The sequence below is a fragment of the Lutra lutra genome, chromosome 3, assembly GCF_902655055.1.
Source record: "Lutra lutra chromosome 3, mLutLut1.2, whole genome shotgun sequence".
In the NCBI taxonomy this organism is placed as follows: Eukaryota; Metazoa; Chordata; class Mammalia; order Carnivora; family Mustelidae; genus Lutra; species Lutra lutra.
Genome location: NC_062280.1, coordinates 196,277,366 through 196,297,193, shown reverse-complemented (window position 1 = coordinate 196,297,193; position 19,828 = coordinate 196,277,366). Strand labels below are relative to the sequence as shown.

The 19,828-nt window shown below is 43.5% G+C and overlaps 1 protein-coding gene across 3 annotated transcripts in view; it reads left to right on the top strand.

The window, feature by feature from the left end:
* Nucleotides 1–19,828, top strand: part of NALF1 (NALCN channel auxiliary factor 1) — a 629,868-nt gene that overhangs the window by 599,396 nt on the left and 10,644 nt on the right. The gene's annotated exons all lie outside the window — the stretch shown is intronic.

Sequence of the window (19,828 nt, the reverse complement as noted above, 5' to 3'; positions counted from 1 at the left end):
TCTTCATCTTCAAAGTGCAGGGGTGCAGTCGTTCTGGATTGCGGATGTCAGCCGCTCCCCGTGGTGATTACGCGGGCTTCCCCTGCGCCCCCGCTCTAGAACCCCCGGGAGAAGTCCTCAGTGCTTACCCGGAACAGCGAACCAGCACGGGGGAAACACAGGTAGCAGAGGATCTCGGGCTGTGGGCGCCATGTAACAAACATTATGAAAACCACCGTTTGATGGACAGACGGAATCGAGTCGGCAGGATCTGCAGCTGTATTTTTCATAAATTATTGGAAGAAAGAAAGTAAAGTTGCTCGGCTGGGGGTTCCTGACCATGGAGATGAAACATATTTTGAGAAATCTCTGTAAATTCTGCATTTCGTCTATTTGGGGCTGTGACAAGAATAAGGTTATGTCTCTGTCCGCGGGGGGGGGGGGGGCACGCTCTGGGCTGCTGTTGCCGGTGGCGGTGAAGGCGACGGCGACAGAGCGGTTAGAAGCGGCGGGGCGCGCGCCCCCTGGTGGCGCGACTGCGCTGCTGCAGCCGGCGGGCGTCGCCTGTGGCGAGAGGAGGAGGGAGTCCTCCTGAGAAAAGGGGGGGGATCCTTTGATGTACATATTGTTCACATTAGAGGGGAATCTTTTTAACGTCTTATGTCTCATAATTCACGTGAGAGCATTCACAGCTGGGAGAGATTATTTCCAAAACCCAGTTCTGACACGACTGGGAGCTGATAAGTGTGTTTGTTTTTCTTTAAAAACATAAAAGATTTTCTCATTAAAAAAGAGTATGTTAGTGGAAAAAACAGCTGCCCGTAGGTTTTAATTTGTACACCGACGCTATCTTCAATTTCAGTATTTTCCTCAGTGCGTGAATACGTTTCACTGTTTCCTAGAATGTGGTGGAGGCTGAGAACACAGTGACCAAATGACGCTTTTGTTCCAGGGCCATTTATAGTCACAGGCCTTCTAATCAATATATAAAAGATAAGGTCAAAAGAGAAATTTGAGGGGAGATGGCATAACTAGAGTAAAATAAGGAAATATGAAACTGGATTATTAAAAAAAAAGAGGAGAATATAGTAACTTTGTGTGCTGGGGATGTCTTCTTCAATTAAAACCTGGTACTTTTTGAGGTTTATTCAAATTTGCATATTCCGATCTGAGTTTGGGTCTTCATCCTCAAGGCTGTCTTCCCTGATGCCACTCTCACATGTTCCCAGCAGCTCAGACTTGCCTCAAACAAAGGGATAATGCAGGAAACAGGCACTGAACAGCAGCCAGGATGTCTAGGTTCTGCCCATAACTTGAATTTTGGGAAGTCAGGCCCTCTAAAAGGTTTCCATGTCTTCGTCTCTCCGAGATGCTAACAGAATCCAGAGTTTAGTGGAGACCATCCCTGGTCTATATGGTCCTCCCGGAAAGTGCCGTCATTCCAGAGCAAAAGGAAGACCACACGTTCCTTCAGGTCGGGACAGAAAGATACCAGCCTCCTGAGTGATTCCAGGGGGAGATGTGGGTAAACTCAGCTAGCTCCAGCCTTGCTGAAAGCAGGGTGCATACCCATCACAAGCCTGCTCCCCGAGACCAACTCGGGGAATTCTAACAGAGCTCAAGGAGTGTTCCTGTGCTCCATCTCTACGCCTCGCCTGATGGAGGAGAACTGGAAGGGAAACGTTGAGGAAACCAGGCATGGAACCAGCCCAGAGAAGCGTGCAGCCTGGATCGCAGCAAGCTCAGAGCTAACTGCTTCAAAGAGCCAAAAGGGCCACACCTGTGGCCATTTCCTGACCTGGCATGGGGCAGGTGAGCCCTGCAGGTGGACTGAGCAGAAAGCTGGCCTCCTTGAGGCCACTTCCTAGGGAGGCTTCGAGGGACATCAGCCCACAGTCGCCCGTTAACCTACAGCACAAGTGACCCCTCCCTCCTATGTCTGACAGCTACATCTGGTCCTCTCTGAACCCCCCAGGATGGAGAGTCACCGTTTGCTCAATACAGAACTGCTGAATGTGACCCTAACGGAGGGGCAGTGCCAGCCACCGGGAAGGCGAGTTGGTCAGTGTGGACTTTGGTTGAATCAAACTGTCTGAGATTCTCTCTAGAGCATGCAGCGGGGTGAAATACACATCTTCAGCAGGTTTCCAGGACCTGCGAGTGGCTGGTAAGACACAGAAGTGCTTACAGCCAGCATTGGAGCGGGGAAGGAGGTAAGGCGAGGGAAGAACGCGAATTCGGAAATTTCAGTTAGGAAGGGTCGGGCAAGGAAGGATCTCCCAGAACAAGTGAAATCTTACTTAACAACGGTGTGTACCTGCTTCATCTGGATTCGACATCTCTGTGAGGCCCCTGTGTCCTCCTCGGAACTGGTCGAGACACCGAGCTGCTCTAGACATTGTAGTTTCCTCACAGGATCATGGAATTCGTCCATTTCTGAGCTCAGCTGAATTACAGAGCTCACCCCGTCTGATGTTCGCTTTACAGACGATTATAGAGCCCCCCAACACACACACACACACACAAAGAACGTTGTTATTCCAGAAAGAAGACTGGACCCACATTCCCTGGCTGTTAGTTCAGTGTTTGTATTACTAGCGCCACAGGAAATGAGCCATCAGTCCATCCTGAGATTAGCCTGTAAGCCGTCGCTTCCTTCCCGCACAACCTCTGGAGAGCGCGGGTCCCTAGGTGAGAGGGAGGACCGACCCCAGCTCACAGCCTGCGTAGCATGTCTTCAGCTGTTCAACACACGCGCCAAAAGTGAGCATTGCTCGTGTTCTCTACCCAGCCCGTTGTTTTCCGATGGAAGGAAAGAGAACTGCCAAGCTCTGTTTTCTGGAAAATGTACTGAGATGGCAAACTTTTTCAGATCACGTAGCAAGGATTTTAGGTGGCTCCCGCACAGACCTGCACAGGTGTTAGTGCAAAAGGTTGTGAGAAAAGCCCAAGGTCCCCGAAATGTTTGGGTAAATATTGTCCATCTAAATGACCTTCTTCTACTTTGTGTTTGGTCATAAATGTATGTTTGTGTCATGTAAGGAAATAATACATTAGATAAACTTTAAAAATGAAAATGAACCAATTTTTCTCAATTTTGAACTCCTGTGCGCTTTTTGTTTCTTTGTTTTTTTGGGTGGATTTTGTTTGTTTGTTTGTTTGTTTTGATGGCTTGGCTCGAAATTACCAGAGGAGATGGTGATTGTTAATCACAATTTCTACTTATCAGGTAATCACAATGTCTATGCTTTGGGAAAAGAGTATTAGAACATACCTCCAATGTGCAGTTTCTTCAAATTAGTATAATTTAGGAACTCAGTCTTTATACTTATGATGCAGTCATTGTCGGAAACAAGCTATAAATTTTCTTTGAAAATAATTTTCACAGGGTCACCTGGGTGGCTCCAGCTCCAGACCCTCCAGAAGGGTCTGCCTTCGTCTCAGGTCATGATACCAGGGTCCTAGGATTGAGCCCCTAGTCGGACTCCCTGCTCACTGGGGAGTCTGTTTTTTCCTCTCTCTCTACTCCACACACCCCCCAACTCATGCTCTCTCTCTCTCCCAAATAAATAAAATCTTTAAAAAGAAAACAAATAAAATAATTTTCCCTCTATTCTCTTTAGGCCTCAGGAGATTTATCTGGAAGTGTGTATACACATGCAAACACACACAGACATGTAGCTATATATATATAATTAACTCATATATACAAGTCACATATACAATCTAAATATGCATATAACTAAAAGAGCTAGATTTCACAAGTAATGCAGGTAATTGTGGAAGGAAATATGTTTAAAAATTGACAATCGGTTTTTAAGCGTGACTTTAAAATTAACTTTAAAGCCAATTCCAAGAACACGAGTGAGTCTAGTGTAGGAAAGACCACATGGACGGAGTTAATGTTTAACCTCCCCAAAGGAACGCTTGGAAATACAGAGCCCAGTTGAGGATAAAACTTGTAGGCTGCTATTTAAGACAACAGTTTTATTGCCTTTATTACCCTATTGGTTGCACTACCTTCAGTCCCAAACATGCCATATTGTCTCTTTATTTACCGGCTGATGCTACCCAAAGTCAAGCAGAGAGTCTGAAAACACTCACTTCGCCACGACACTCCTTCCCTCTAGTGAGCGTCAGGTTCGGGGTCGCCTTCGTGACATTCCCTCCTTACTGGACATTCCATTATCAGAGGGGAAAACAGCTTTGTTGGGTTGTCTTGGGACACTGGCCATGATTCAATCTTTCTTTGTGTATGTGGGCTTGGAAAGCCCCAGAAAGTCCAGCATCTTACTCCACCTTTGGGGACAAATATGGCAAGGGAAATTAAAATAATTCCAACCACAAGAGAAATAATTGTCCTGAGATAGGATCTCTTGCTTCCTGCCTCACGAGTTCTTACAGAGATCATTTAAAAATGTGAAGCTCCAGGCGCCTGCGTGGCTCAGTCCTTAAGCATCTGCCGTCGGCTCGGGGCATGATACCAGGGTCCTGGGATTGAGCCTGGCTTCGGGCTCCCTGCTCAACGGAAAGCCTGCTTCTCCCTCTCCTGCTCTCCCTGCTTGTGTTCCCTCTCTCGCTGTCTCTCTCTGCATCAAATATATAAATAAAATCTTTAAAAAAGGTAGAGCCCATCTTGAATGTGCACAGCCAATGTGGGGTGTGATCCTCCAAGGTCGAATGTTACCTGCATATCCCATGAGTAGATAAAGTCAGTGTCTTTGCCAAACACGCCGTGTGGTAGAGACCAGTTTTCAGGGACTGGATACAAAGCCACACTAGTTCTCACTAGCTGTCGTGACTCCTGCAATGACCTTCTCTGTCCGCCGGGTGGTGGGTAGACGTGGGCACTGCGTCCCGCCCCGCTCACCACTGCTCTGCATCTCATAGTTAGACAGTGGAATTTCTGCCCACTGCACATATGGAGAGAAACAAAATCTTATGACCCCACTGATGTCACCGAGACTAAAGCAGCTAGGACATGCACCCAAAATAAAGACATTGTATTTGCTTAGTTTTGAATTGGTAATACGTGCACATGCACAGTATTTGAAGGATACCAAGGAGTGGAAATGAAGCCAAGTCCTTCCCCACTCCACCCAGCCACACAGTCGTTGGCTAGAAATGTATCATTATCCAACCAGTTCCAAATTGATGGCATTTAGGTAATTTCTAACCTGTTATTAAATCTGGTTTGGCAAGGGCTGTTTTTGGTGCTGTATCATTTCCTACACTTGTGATATTATCTGTAGGATAAATGCTGCACCAAGAGGCGGAGGTGGGCTCTCTGGGTCAGAGGTTCTATGCAGTTAGCATTTGGAAGAAACTCACCCTGTGACCCATTCAGGGGAAGGATCATGCCTTCCTCAAAGTCCTCATGCCCTTAGGTGGTCCCTAAACTCCTGTCCCGGATTAGATTTGTACCCTGTGACCCACCTGCCCTGCCAGCCTCACTTGTCATCCCTTCTCCTTTGGATCCCTGCCAGGCACACCCTTCTCCACACCTTCACCTGGCTAACCCCTTGCCATCTGTCATTCTCTTAGGCCCCTGACACCCTGAATTTGGGCTGTGGCCCGGTCTTGTAACCCCGCTGTGCTTCCTTACATGGGACTGGCCCATCCCCCCTGCCTCACAGTGAACTGGGTGGGGGCCAGAACTTAACGGTGCTTCTGACCATGTCCCCAGGGCCCACAAAAGTGCCTCACACAGAGTGCTTGGTAGACAAAAACCTAACGAATGAATTAGTGGGTAACAGCCCAAAGGGTGGTGGGCCCCGTTTTAAGAAAGGAGAGGCCTTCCGAGGTGGGGGAAGCACCTCAGGAAGGCAGGGTGGTGTAGGCATGTTCCGGGAGCCTGCAAGTGCCCTCTGCCTGTATCCCTCTGCCCACAGCATCACGGGGATGCACACAAAGGTAACTGGAAGTTAGATGCACTTTAACAACACGTTCCCCTGTGGAGACAAGAGAAAGTCATCATCTCACTTCAAAGCGATCTGTTCCCTCACATTTCAACCCTGCCATATGCATTAGGAAGACTTGCACATAGAATGGAATTCAGACCATCACCCCACACCTCTATTACTCAGCACAGCCTTCAGCACTAGGACTTTACGAAGGCCTACTAAAATGATGTGACATCTTGCCTTATGGGATTTACATTTTTTCTTTTTTCTTTCTTTCTTTTTTTAATTTAACTTTATCTTTTCACTGTTTCAAGATTCATTGTTTATGCACCACACCCAGTGCTCCATGCAATACGTGCCCTCCTTAATACCCACCACCAGGCTCTCCCAACCCCCTACCACCCTCCCCTCCAAAACCCACAGATTGTTTTTCAGAGTCCATAGTCTCTCATGGTTCCTCTCCCCCTCCAATTTCCCCCAAATCCCTTCTCCTCTCCATCTCCCCAGGTCCTCCGTGTTATTCCTTATGCTCCACAGATAAGCGAAACTATATGATAATTGACTCTCTCTGCTTGACTTAATTCACTCAGCATCATCTCCTCCAGTCCCGTCCATGTTGCTACAAAAGTTGGGTGTTCATCCTTTCTGATGGAGGCATAATACTCCTTGCATATATGGACCATATCTTTTTTATCCATTCATCTGTTGAAGGGCATCTTGGTTCTTTCCACAGTTTGGTGACTGTGGCCATTGCTGCTATGAACATTGGGGTACAGATAGCCTTTCTGTTCACTACATCTGTATCTTTGGGGTAGATACCCAGCAGTGCAATTGAAGGGTCATAGGGTAGCTCTATTTTTAATTTCTTAAGGAATATCCACACTGTTTTCCAAAGTGGTTGCACCAACTTGCATTCCCACCAACAGTGTAAGAGGGTTCCCCTTTCTCCACATCCTCTCCAACACTTGTTTCTTGTCTTGTTAGTTTTGGCCATTCTAACTGGTGTAAGGTGGTATCTCAATGTGGTTTTGATTTTAATCTCCCTGATGGCTAATGATGATGAACATTTTTTCATGTGTCTGTTAGCCATTTATTTGTATGTCTTCTTTGAAGAAGTGTCTGCTCATATCTTTTGCCCATTTTTTGTTGTTATTATCTGTTTTGTGTGTGTTTAGTCTGAGGATTTACATTTTAAATGCTTCCTCCCACCCTGCCAAACTGAGTGTCCCAATTCTGTCCCCAACCCCCTTAATTCATAGCTTGCCATCCTAACCCCCCACTGCCTTAGAATGTGACCTTATTTGAAAGTAGGGTTTTATGGAGGTAATCATGTTAAAATAAAGTCATTAGCCTGGGCCCTCATCCAATATTGATTAATGTATGCATTAGTTTGCTAGGGCTGCCATAACAAAATGCCACTGGCTGGGTGGTTTAAATAGCAGAAATTAATTTCCTCACAGTCCTGGAGGCTGGATGTCCGAAACCAAAGGGCTGTTGGGTTTGGTTTCTCCCAAGGCCTCTGCTTGTCCCCTTCCTTGAAATGTCTTCACATTGTCTTCCCTTTGTATGTCCTCCTGGTGTCTCCTTCTGTGTCCAAATGTCCTCTTTCCCTAGGACATTGGTCAGAGCAGATTAGGACTCCCCACCACCAAAGATCTCATTTTAAATTCATCACCTTTTTAAAGGGACTATTTCCAAACACAGTTTTAGAGGACACAGTTTGTCCCACAAGAACAGGCTCATAAAATAGGGAAAGTTGGACACACAGAGAGAAGACACTGTGAAGAGGCACAGAGAGAAGACACTGTGAAGAGGCACAGGGAGAAGCTAGTCATCTGCAAACCAACCGGCCAACACCCTGACCTTGGACTCCCAGCGCCCAGAATTGTGAGACCAGGCATTCCTATTGTTCAAGGCCCCTTCTGTGGCACTGAGTCATGTCAGTTCCCAGCAATGACTAGCAATTTTGGAGTAAAACAGACACATTCAATATTGTTTGTTCAAGAATAGAATAATGTCTAAGTCTTATATGAAGACAAATTTTGTATACTTCAAAAGTTCTGTAGGATTAGAGGAGAGGAAGCAATAAAAAGGAATTATAAAGGCAATGAGAGAGCTCAGCAGAGAGGATTTAGAGGATAATACTTATGTAGGGAGAGCAATAATGAAGAAGAGAGAGTATTAACCATTACAGATCATTTTTAATTGTAAGATAAAATTATTTTTATAAATTTCATGAATCTCCTTTTGAAGTTTAGAACCACAGTTGGTTTGCAACTGTTGTTCTGTGTTCTGTGTCCACATTTTCATGGTCCAACAATTAGATTTTTAACTCTGAATCTGAAATCTGCGGTTTGCAGGAAACTGCTGTTAGAGCAATTTTGTTTTGGAAAAATTTAACCACTTTCTGTACTTTCTGCTCAATACTGCTGTATAAAGTCTATAGCAAATGAGGAGGGAGGGGAAAACTCTAGCCAAATAAACTTTCCATCTCTAGATAAATAGTCTCCCATTTGGAAATGTCCTAATCACTTCTAACCTACTCTTGTATTGGAAGAAAATGTAACATATAACAGTTGTACTAAAATTGTGGACAGCTTTTGAATTCTAAATTTTAATCCTTTCAAAAAGAATGGTTTATATCTATGTGCATTGCTGTTATTCTTTCCAAAAAGACATGACTTTTGAAAGCTTGGAGAAACTTCCATTAGGGAAAAGCATCAAATGTATTGAAAAATCACAAGGTCCATCAATGTATTGAAAAATCATGAGCTCCATCAATTAACACAAACAGAAGCAAATGTGGGGATTAGGGGACTAGTCCCCTAGGGGGACTTCTTGTATGAGGGAGACTGGGAGACTCCTTGTGTGAAATCATGAAAGTTCTTGCCTGCAAGGACCATGGCTGTCACCAAGTGCTGTGGTAGGTCTCACGCTGGCTCTAAGGACCATTCCCTGGACTGAGGAAGAATTGAAGTGTCACTGGGAACAGGTCCAATGATCACTAAGAAACACCTGCAGGGTGAAATATCAGTCAGGGCTTTGCTTGACTCATATTTGTGCAACACAATAGCTCAGTGGTTAAATCTGGCAGATAAGAACACTGAAGAGTAGGGAAATTAGGAAGCCTTCCCAAGTTTCCATGGAAGCTGGCATGAGAAACCACAAGAAAAGCCACAGAAGAAGCCACAGCATTTGACTTCCGGCCCAGCACAGCACCTGCTCGTGCTCACTGGTCCTTTTCACCAGGACTTTACTTTATAACTGCCGTATCTGACCTTCTCTTCACTGTGACTTTCTTACCACAGGCTTGACTAGAGAAGGTCATTAGCTCTTCTGGCTTTTACTATAAGATGCCTGCTATACTAGATAGAAATGTCCAGGGATAAATGTGGTGAATGTATATAAAATTATATTCTTGGGGCACTGGGTGGCTCAGTGGATTAGCTGTCATACTCTTGGTTTTGGCCCAGGTCATGATCTCAGTGTCCTGAGATCACACTGGGCATGCAGCCTGCTTAAGATTCTCTCTCCCTTTCCCTCTGAGCCTTCCCCCTACATCTCTCAGATAAATTAATAAATCTTTTTTTAATTATATTCTTTCTCCTCCATATTTTACATGCTGAAAAGTATGTTCTATGTCCTTTCCCCCTAAGTATTTTCTTTTGCATTTTCACACATTCAACAAAAATTTCCTAAGGACCCATTGCATTAATTTTCTTTGGCTGCCCGAAAAAACTGTCACAAGCATAGTGTTTAAAGGCTTAAAACAACACAAATATGTTATCTTACAGTTGTGCACACAAATATCACCAGGCTAAAATCAGCATGTCCAAAGGCTGTGTTCCTTCTATAGACTTGACAAGGTCTGATTCCTGATCATTCTGATTGTGGGCAGAATTCATTTCCTTGCTGTCATCGGACCAAGGTCCCCTTTCCGTGCTGGCTGTTTGCTAGGAGAGCTCCCAGCTTCTCAAAGCCACCCACATTCCTTTGTTTGTGATTCCCCATCTCCATGTTCAAAGTCAACAATGGTGGAGAAGGTTCACCCAACACATCTCTCTTACCCATGATTTGAACTTCTTCTTTCCATTTTAAGAGATCATGTGATTAGGTTAGTTTCACTTGGATAATCTTCCTATTTGAAGTTTGGCTAATAAGCAACCTTCATTCCATCTGCATCCCTAATTCCTTTTTTTGCCATGTAACTAGATGTTCACAGGTTCTGGAATTTGGATGTGGGCATCTCTGGGGAGCCATCATTTTGCATACACCTATTATCAGGCGTTATGCCAGATGCTGGTGATGGAAAGATTAATAGATGTGACTCATAACCTAAGAAACACATGTTCATTTGTAGAAGTGAACAAACTACAGAAAAGCCAGACTGGCATCATTACACCTAAAGTATGAACAAAGTACAGAGGAGGAAGGGGACAATTCACTCTAAATCCATAACTTTTCTTGGAAGTAAGTATGGAAAGGGTTATTATCACAAATGCACAGACATGAAAATGGGGTTACAGAGAAACTATATTTCCCTGGGTTTAAACAGGTTATTTCCCATGCAAAGATAAAATCCAGGAAGAAGATTTAGTCCATGGCTTCTGGGCTACCTTCCTGTGTCACTACCACTGCTGTTACAACCACTGGAGGATTGTTACCAGCCACCAGTTGTGAGTGCGCAGTATGGGCAAGACATTCTGCAGAGCACTGATGGTACATCATCTCTTTAGGGCCTCACCATGTCTCCATGAGGACACTATGTGTTGGTGACTCCTGCAAGTTGCAGAAACCTAACTAAAACGGACTGAAGCAAAATGAGAATTCATTGGTTTATTTAATTGAGAAGCCCAGAGATAAACTTCAGAGAGTCTTATATATTACTCATTAGGTAGATGACAGATGGGTAGATATGTTGATGGACAGATTATAGGAACACGTGGATCAGTGAGATATATCGGTATATTGATCTATAGGTCCACATGGAGAGATTAGGTATTGATGTGGATCAAACACTATTTCTAGCTCCAAAGCTCAATCTACTCTTTCTCTCTGACTCTGAGCTCTGCTTTTCTCTCTGTTAGTTGATTTCACCAACAACTACAAAATTACAACTTCTCAGTTTAGAAATTGTAGCAGGAAGAGACCACCCCATTCCCAGCATTTCTGCAGAAGACCTGCGTTGAACCAGTAGTCTTAACCTAGGTCCTGTGCCCACACTTGAGCAATCAGGGTGGCGTAGCCCAGTCAGGTGACCCATAGACCTCCTGTGGAGGGGAAGGGCTGCCCAGGCTCACCTACACTGCATCCATCCAGTGGAGGACTGCTCCCAAAATAAACTGCACCTGCTCTGCTCGGGGGTAAGCCATGTTCTCAGTACTGAACTGTGGCTGCTCACCACACCACACGGTCCTGCCACCAAGGAGATCAAGGAGGCATGCGTGGCTTCCCCAGAAGGGCTGTCCTGGTAAGCCCTGAGGCAGAGCCCAAAGCAGCCTCGTCCTAGGCACTGTGCTCAGTGTCCCTATGCTACCAAGGACATGACAGAAATGAGACATCTCTTTGAAAAATCTAACCGTTTTGGTCAAATAGCTTAAAAATCCACAGCATCTTTTCCGTGAAGTAATATTTAGTGCTATATGTCTACTCAAAAATCATTTTAAAATGTTTAGTGAGTCCGCATGAACAAAAAGGAGGTAAGAAAAACCCTAATCTACCACCAAGAGGAAAATAACATTCTACACAGTGAATAGGGCTTTTAATTATTAAATATGCCTCTATAGCATAATTTAATGTTTGGATAACAACACAGTCCATGAGCATAGTGTAAATTACTTCAGTGTTTTTACTAAGTCCAGAACTACAGGAGACATCTATTCAGGACATATATGCGCACTTATTTCTATACACTTTGGGATTAGTTCCCTAAACTCATTGAAGTGGGCTTGGTGGGTGAAAGACCACACACAAGTTTAGCTGTGGATGTTTATTGCCAAAAACTCACAAAGTCGGGGCACCTGGGTGGCTCAGTCGTTAAGAGTCTGCCTTCGGCTCAGGTCATGATCCCAGGGTCCTGGGATGGAGCCCTGCCCTGCTCAGCAGGAAGCTGCTTCTCCCTTTCCCACTCCCCTGCTTGTAGTCCCTCTCTCTCTGTGTCAAATAAATAAAATCTTTAATAATAAAAAAAAAAAACTCAGAAAGTTTATGACAACATAGATTCTCACTAGCAGTGTGTTATCCTTCTCATTTCTTATTCCTTTGAGGACATAGGGAGGTACCGTAATGAATGTTTCTCCAAGTTCTAAGTGAAGTATTATGCATCATTACTTTTCAGTTCTTCAGATACTAATATTTGGATTTTTTTTTACATTGGTTCTTTTTATTTCTCTTTTCTATTGCTTCCTTACATCTACTTTCAATTTAATACATAATCTTTTCTTTTTTTCCTTTCTTTCTCTCTGTCATCAGCCATGCACATTCTGTTTTTCCTGCATCTGTCTCTTATGGACAACACGGAATTTTTAAGAATGCAGTTTCACCCATATGGAGTGGGATGGCTGACACATCAAACAGCATAGATGTCAAGCAGAGGGGACACAGGGGGCTTATCTTCTCCACACATTAGTTTATATTCTGTTGCCTCTGAGAGACATTTGCTTCAAAACACAGCCCTACTAGTCTTCTTATCGTCCCAGTGTAATAGGTCTTCGACAAAATCTGTATTTCCGGTCTCTCAAAGAAGAATGATAACTGAGTGTTAAATCCTGTTATTATTTCAAGAAGGTGGAGGAGGAGGAGGAGGAAGTGGAGAAGGTGAAGAAGAAGGAGAAATAGAAGGAGGGGGAGAATGGGAAGGAGAAGAAGAAGAAGAATTATTCCCTGGTGTTTTATCTCAATCACTTTAAACTTATTTTTTGGCTAATTAGCAAACACACCAGGCTCCTTTGCATTTTGTTAAAACTTGAGTCTTCTTTTCAATGGCAGACGAAAGCCAATGACCCCAGGGGGCGACAATCAGAAAGCAAAACAGAAATAATTCAAGATGTCACTGGGTGAAATGAATGAGGATTATGCCGCTCTACCTGGCATTCTAACTAAGGAAATAAACAATTAATGTGCTACTGCCTAAGACATTCCCTTTGGCAACTGGCGTGCCAGACTCTCACTCAGTGGAAAATATGTGTGAAGAGAAGATATAACTTTGTTTTCCATGGAAATGTGCCTTCTGACCATGAGTGATATCATCTTCAAATGGACCTATATTCTGTCTGCCAAATCCCATCTACCTGCCAACAGTGTGATTGCTTCCAACGTTTCTGTAATTCCTCTTTGAAAAATTGTTATCTTATATGACCATATTTTCCTCTGAATGGCTTACTTCAAATGTGGAAACGACAAGAAATCAGTTCAGCTCAAAATCAGACAAATAGGGGCGCCTGGGTGGCTCAGTGGGTTAAGCCGCTGCCTTCGGCTCAGGTCATGATCCCAGGTCCTGGGTTCGAGCCCCGCATCGGGCTTTCTGCTCAGCAGGGAGCCTGCTTCCTCCTCTCTCTCTGCCTGCCTCTCTACCTACTTGTGATTTCTCTCTGTCAAATAAATAAATAAAAATCTTTAAAAAAAAAAATCAGACAAATGAAGGTGACCAATATTTCCAGTCAATATTCTGCTTGTTGAACGTAATGTCGACTCTAAAATACTGAGACTGATTTTCTCATCTGGTCCACAAGCTGGTCTCGTAGATTCGTTTTCCTTCAGAGTCAGAGCATTACCAATTTAGGTTTCAGCATTTGTTTTGAGTAAAGACATTTTGACTGAAGTCACAACTGTTTTTCTTCACATTTAATGTTTCAAAAACTTGTACATCAAATTAGGAAAATAATTTTCCCCTCTCTCCTTGAAAAGAAAGACTATTTTTGAAGTCAGGGTCTACTTATGGGGTGTTTCCCTGCCTTGAAGCCATTAATGTGTGTCTGCGCATGCATGAGTGTACGCAGACGTCGGGAGAGTTCTCTATGTGCTCTGTGATTACAGAGAAAGTCTGGTTTTCTTTTCAGAAAGAAAAGCAGGAAATGTTGTTCGTACTCTAAAAACATTGATGGATCAAAGCATTAGCAAAACTGTCTCTTCAATTACAACTCAGGGTTTGAGATACCACAGCCACAGAATTATTTATATAGAGTTTCCTTTCACAAGGGTATTTCCTTTGCAGACTCATAGTTACCAAGGATTTCCAAATTAAAAAAGGACTCTGGGATATGCACTAAACAATGACACTGATTTATAATCAGCGAGCCCACAGTGCCATGTCACAGAGGGAAAAATAACAAATAGAAGCAGAGCATAACAGGTAATGTTCTTTTCAAGGACTTTTCAAGGTCTTCTGCATGGGACTTCTCGGGCAATGCTGCTGAACTAGCTAGTGCTAAGCACGAAGTCACAGAAACATTTAGGAGAGAGTGCCAATATTTCACATCCCCCTGGGATGGGAAGTAGTATGACACACTTACACAAATTTCTCTGGATTTCTGAAATGTGCTTCGTGAAGTTCCTCCAACACTCTTCCCATCTGTGAGAGCCGTGGACCACAGAAGCACCTCCTAGCAATGTTGGTTCATGGTGAAGAAAGAGAAGGAGTTGGGACTTTTATTCCTTTCTCTGCTGACTCTTGTAAGCTCCACTTGAGTCCCTGGTATTTCGTAACTTATTAAAATAAAGAGGAACATTAGTCTTTCTGTCCCAAAAGTCCCCACATCCCTGAACCCTGCCTTCTTTTGATGCTTTGTGGAGACGCCACCAGCCACATCATTGCGTGCTGACTTCTCCAGGAATCCTTTTGGCTCTCCTCCACCCCATCCTCTCATGTCTCCTTCAAGGTGACCAGCAAAGGATTCATTGGGGGAGGGGTGGAAAATTGAAATGATATGTTTGGTGAGAATATATCTTCTTTGTCCATTACTTTTTTTTCTTGTCTATTTTCTTAGAATAATTTTTTTTAATGAAAAAGTCTCCAAAAGCATTTTCAGGAAAATAACAGTGTGAAATGTGATGTTTAACAGCGTGTGTTAGATTTCTGTTTGGATTATATTCCCTCTGGCTGCAGACAGTCTTTGTTTTTCACTAGAAAAACAAAGTCCTGGAAAACTTTAGGACCCATTATCAAGACATTTCAAATGCTTAATTTCTTTCTCAACTCAGCTTATGACCTTTAATAAATGAGTGAATTCTCTGTAGAACATCTCGCCCATTTTAATGTGGGCTTTTGATTTTCATTTCATTTAGACCATTTTTAGTTTTTTAGAGCAATTTATATTCTGGCTAATGCACAGTCAACTTTCAACTCTGAATGGCTTTCATATAATCAGGTGTTTCTGCTTTGTCATCTGATATATTCATGTTACTAAAACATTGTCTTACAACTCAAGGTGCAGTATTCCTTGCTTCCTTCCCCTAATCAAAACAAATATTTATTGTTCTTTGGGGGATAAACCACCTGCTAGGTGTTTAGAGCACTAGGATTGTGAAGGAGTGATCCTTATTCTCAACAATGTCAACTGGAAGAAAAGTAATAGATTGCTATTAATATTAGATGCAAGACCATGCTAGCATTTTTCTCATCATACTGATCTGATATACCTGCCACTGCTCCCCTCAAAAAAACTATTCAAGTGTCTACCTTAATTACCTAAAATGTGTCCCTGCTTAAAAAAGATACTATAAAAATTATAAGTATACAGATACTCATAAATCTCATTCTAATTCTTTTCTGTAGATGGTTATTATGATTTGGTCATTATGAGTCCTAAATTTCTTAGCTTGACCTGTCATTTTATATTGTTTTATAGAAGAACCCTAGAAAAGCAGCAAATTCTCAAGAGATGGCTTATTTTTACTATGTTTACCTTAAAAAATTGTGGACAGAATTTGGATACCGGTGCTGATTTTGTAGTTTTTGTAGGTTATTTCTGAATAAATCCTACATTGCATTCATGTGAAATCACTCTTCTAGCCAATATAAAGTGAAGAAGTACTAAAATTGAAACACTATGTTCTGCAACACTAAGGATTTACAAGATGGCGAAAAATTATCTTGGTAATAAGTAAACCATTGCAAACCAGGGTGTGACTTCTGGTTTAAGCTGGCAGGCTGAAGCCAAAATTTTACTTCCCATCTGTCTCTAAATCTTATTGAAATTAAAATTAAAACTATAAAATGAAATATATCTGTAGGAGCAATAAAACCATTTGTTTTGTTTAGAAAGTGAGACACTATTAAAATGGAGACTTACAAATATTTTTTCTGTAGAAGGGAAAAGGCAGGTTGAGACCTTTGATGACAGCCAGAATTGGGGAAGCATTGAGAGCAGGCTCTAAGAGAGCCCACAGCAGGGAAGGACATAGTTCTTCCAGTAGGACCCTCTGCTGATCTTGGCTGGTTTTGAGGATGTGCCAAGATTGGGAGAACACAGAGACCACAAGTGATCTGATGGACTGAAGGCTCTCAGCAGACACTTGAGCCAACTGGTTTTCCCATTCCTCCACATGCTATGGTGGTGTTTGACCATAAAACCTAAGGATCTACTTTCTGGTGACATTGAATGAGCTCCTGAGAGAGGTGTGAGGAAGCCTCTTAGCAATGCCTTTGGGAATGGTGGAAAGGGAATCTCAGCTTGTCTTTTTGTCCCCATTCACTCAACCAAGGAAAATGCTGCCCCGTAGAGAAACCTGCAAACCAAAGGTAATGAGAGATAGAAACATTATATGGAAGGGCTGGGAGCTACACAATATAAGCTTTTTGGAGAAAACAAAACCAAACAAAAAAGAATACAAAGTGAGAGTTGGGTAGGGACTGGTTATCAAAGCAATGCGCAAAGGACTTTCTCCAGAATGGAAGAAAACCGTGGTTTCCGACGGAAGGGGCTGGCAGAAGCAGCCATAAGGAAACAACAGGCAAATATATCCTCTTGAGATTTTAGAATACAGCAGATACATGCAATATCCAAAAAGGTGTCACTGAGGATAGCAAGCCCTCTGGGAAACCAGAGGGATGTTGACATCAGTGTGGAGGCAGGATTTGGGCCGCCTTGGTCTTCTCCCCCAATGGTATGCCTGTGGGCACATGACATTACAAGGCAGAGAGCACTCTGCCCGTGGGATTATGATCACTAACCAGCTCATCTTAAAATAGGAAGACTGTCCTTGATCATCCAAGTGGGCCCAGTGTCATCACAGAAGAGAGAAGTGCAGGCCAGAAAGAGGAGTCAGTAGGATCAGAGAAATGGAGGGTGGGAAGGGCTTACGCCACTGTTGCTAGATTTTGTGACGGGGAAAGTACCCACCAGCCAGGGATGCAGGTCACCTCTAGAAGCAGAATCTCCAGTCAACATCCAGCAGGAAAACAGGGATCTCACTACTAAGGCCACATGAGAGTGAGTTTTGCTAATGTCCTGAATCAGCCTGGATAGTCAAGGCCAACACTTTGATTTTAGCCTCACAAAACCCGGAGTGGGGAACCCAGTCAAAATAGCCAAGGCTTCGGACCTACAGAAACGGGAGGTGATAAATGGATGCCATTTTAAGCTACTGTGTCTACGGTCATCTCTTTCAGCAGCAATAGAAAGCAAATCCACATCTTGGTACTGGAAATCTGGGGCTGCATAACCAGGAAATGTGGGCATGAGTTTGGAACCAGACAGTGGGGGAACTTGGAATAGTGATAACGAACATCCCAGATTGCCTTGAACAGGGTGTTGGTAGAAATGCGGCATTAAACACCACCGGCCAGGGCTCAGAGGGAAATGAGGAGGGTGTTAATGGAAACTAGAAACATGTTATGTGGTATCAGGAAGCCTGGAAGAATTGGGTCCTACAGAAGCATGGAAGGCAGAGCTCGTAAGCGATGGATTTGGCTCTAGACCTGAAGAGATTTCCCAGGTTTCAGCTCCAACCTGGTCTTTTCTTGCTACTTATAATAAAATGCAAACGGAGAGAGATAATTGAAAGAACTCTTAACACAAATCCAGGATTTGATTATTTGGGAGAATCTCCACGTTCCAAGATGGCAAAAGATTTAAAAGAAAGAAAGAAAGAAAGAAAGAAAGAAAGAAAGAAAGCAAGTCCTGTCAAGCAAGCATGCTCTGGAGAAAGCAGAACAGAACAGAGGGTGTAGTGGCACAACCAAGGCCAACACCTCAGAAAGTCTGAATGGTCAGAGTATGAAGAGGTAAGAGGTGTGACTTATAGAGCCTCTCAGCCACCTGAGTGGTGGCCAAAAACAACAAAGGGATTATCTAGGAAAGCTCTGTGGAGGCGCTCCTTGTCTGATGGAGTGAGTCCTTGGGACACAGGTAAGAGTCTCACACAATTACTGAGAATTCATGTCAGTGAAAACACTTCCAGCCTGGGCTGGCAGGGAGAGACAGGATGGAAGGCAGAAAGGGTGTTGGACACCCCCAGACACGCTCATGAGAGTGCTCAGCTGCAAACACATGTTGTTCATCATAAAAGAGGAAGGATGAGCCTGAGGGCAGAGCTCTGAGCCCAAAAGGGAAGCTGAGAACCCAGGATAATTCCCAAGGCCAGAAAATATGTGGAGTTTGTGCCACTGGACCACAAACCTCATTTGGACATAATGACATTTTTCCCTTCCATCGTCTTCCTTTTTGAAGCAGAGTGTCTGTGAGTCCTAGCCGGTGCCTATCTCACCATTGGATGCTAGGGACAGATAATTTGCTTTCTGCATTATCCATAGATGGAGAGGGATTTTGTCCCAGGATTTTGTCCCTCTGATTATGCCCAGAGTCCCATCCATACCTAATTTAGGTGAGTTGGATCAGGAGATTCAGGGATTTGGAACTACAATTTAGAGATTCCCGCACTTTGATTTGGTGCTGTATTGGGAGCAGACATTTGGAATCTTGGGATGTGGTTTGCATGTGACGTGGATGTGAATCTTCAGAAGTCAGAGGGCAGATTGGTAGGCGGAATAATCCCCCCCCAAAAAATAATAAATAATAAATTAAAAGACACCCATGACCTAATCCTCAGAATGTGTGAACGCATTGCATGGCCAAAGAGATTTTACAGGAAAGATTGAGGTTAGGGACCTTGGGGGAAAGTTCATCCTGGGCCATCTTGGTGGGCCCATTTCTGACCACTGAGCCCTGAAAACCACAGAAGAAGGCAGACAGTTGGCCAGAGACACGGTGTTAGAGGCAAGAGAGATGAAGCAAAAGGAGAGGTCAGAGAGAATGAGAGGACTCTGCAGGTCATCATTGGTTTTGAAGGCAGAGAAAGGGGCCATCAACCAAGAAGTGGAGACAGACAGCTTCTGGATGCTGAGAGTTGCTCTGCCAATAGTGTGTGAGGACAGCAGGACCCCGGTCCTATAAGCAGAGAGAACCAAATTCTGCCAACACACCAAATGGCCTTAGAAGTGAATTCTCCCTAGGAATCTCTAGAAAGGAACTCAGCCCTGCCAACAACTTGATTTTGGTTTGTGAACACAGGCCAGAGAAACCCGACAGCCCTGCTAGACTTCTGACCCACAGAAGCGTAAGTAGATAAAGGGCTCTAGTTTCCCAGCTGAATGTGTGGTGAGCTCTTACTCCATCAACAGGAAACTCGCACAACTAGAGCTTTCCCCTCAGCACCGGACTCTGAGATAGAGCCAATGGATGTCTCCAAAGTTATTAGAACCAAAGAGACTGTGAACTAGGAAATATACCTGACAAACTGTCTTTCAAATGTGAGAATGAAGTTTATTTGTTTAAATTAAACACAGATGCTCTTGAAAGTCTACCTTCTACACATCCCATGTGGAACATAACTTGAAGTTTTACTTTAGTGAAACAAAAGATTAATCTAAGAAAGAGGATACCGTAGGATCTCGCGGTGGTGGTATAATGAAAAATCAAGCATAAAATAATATCTGTACAACAAAAATA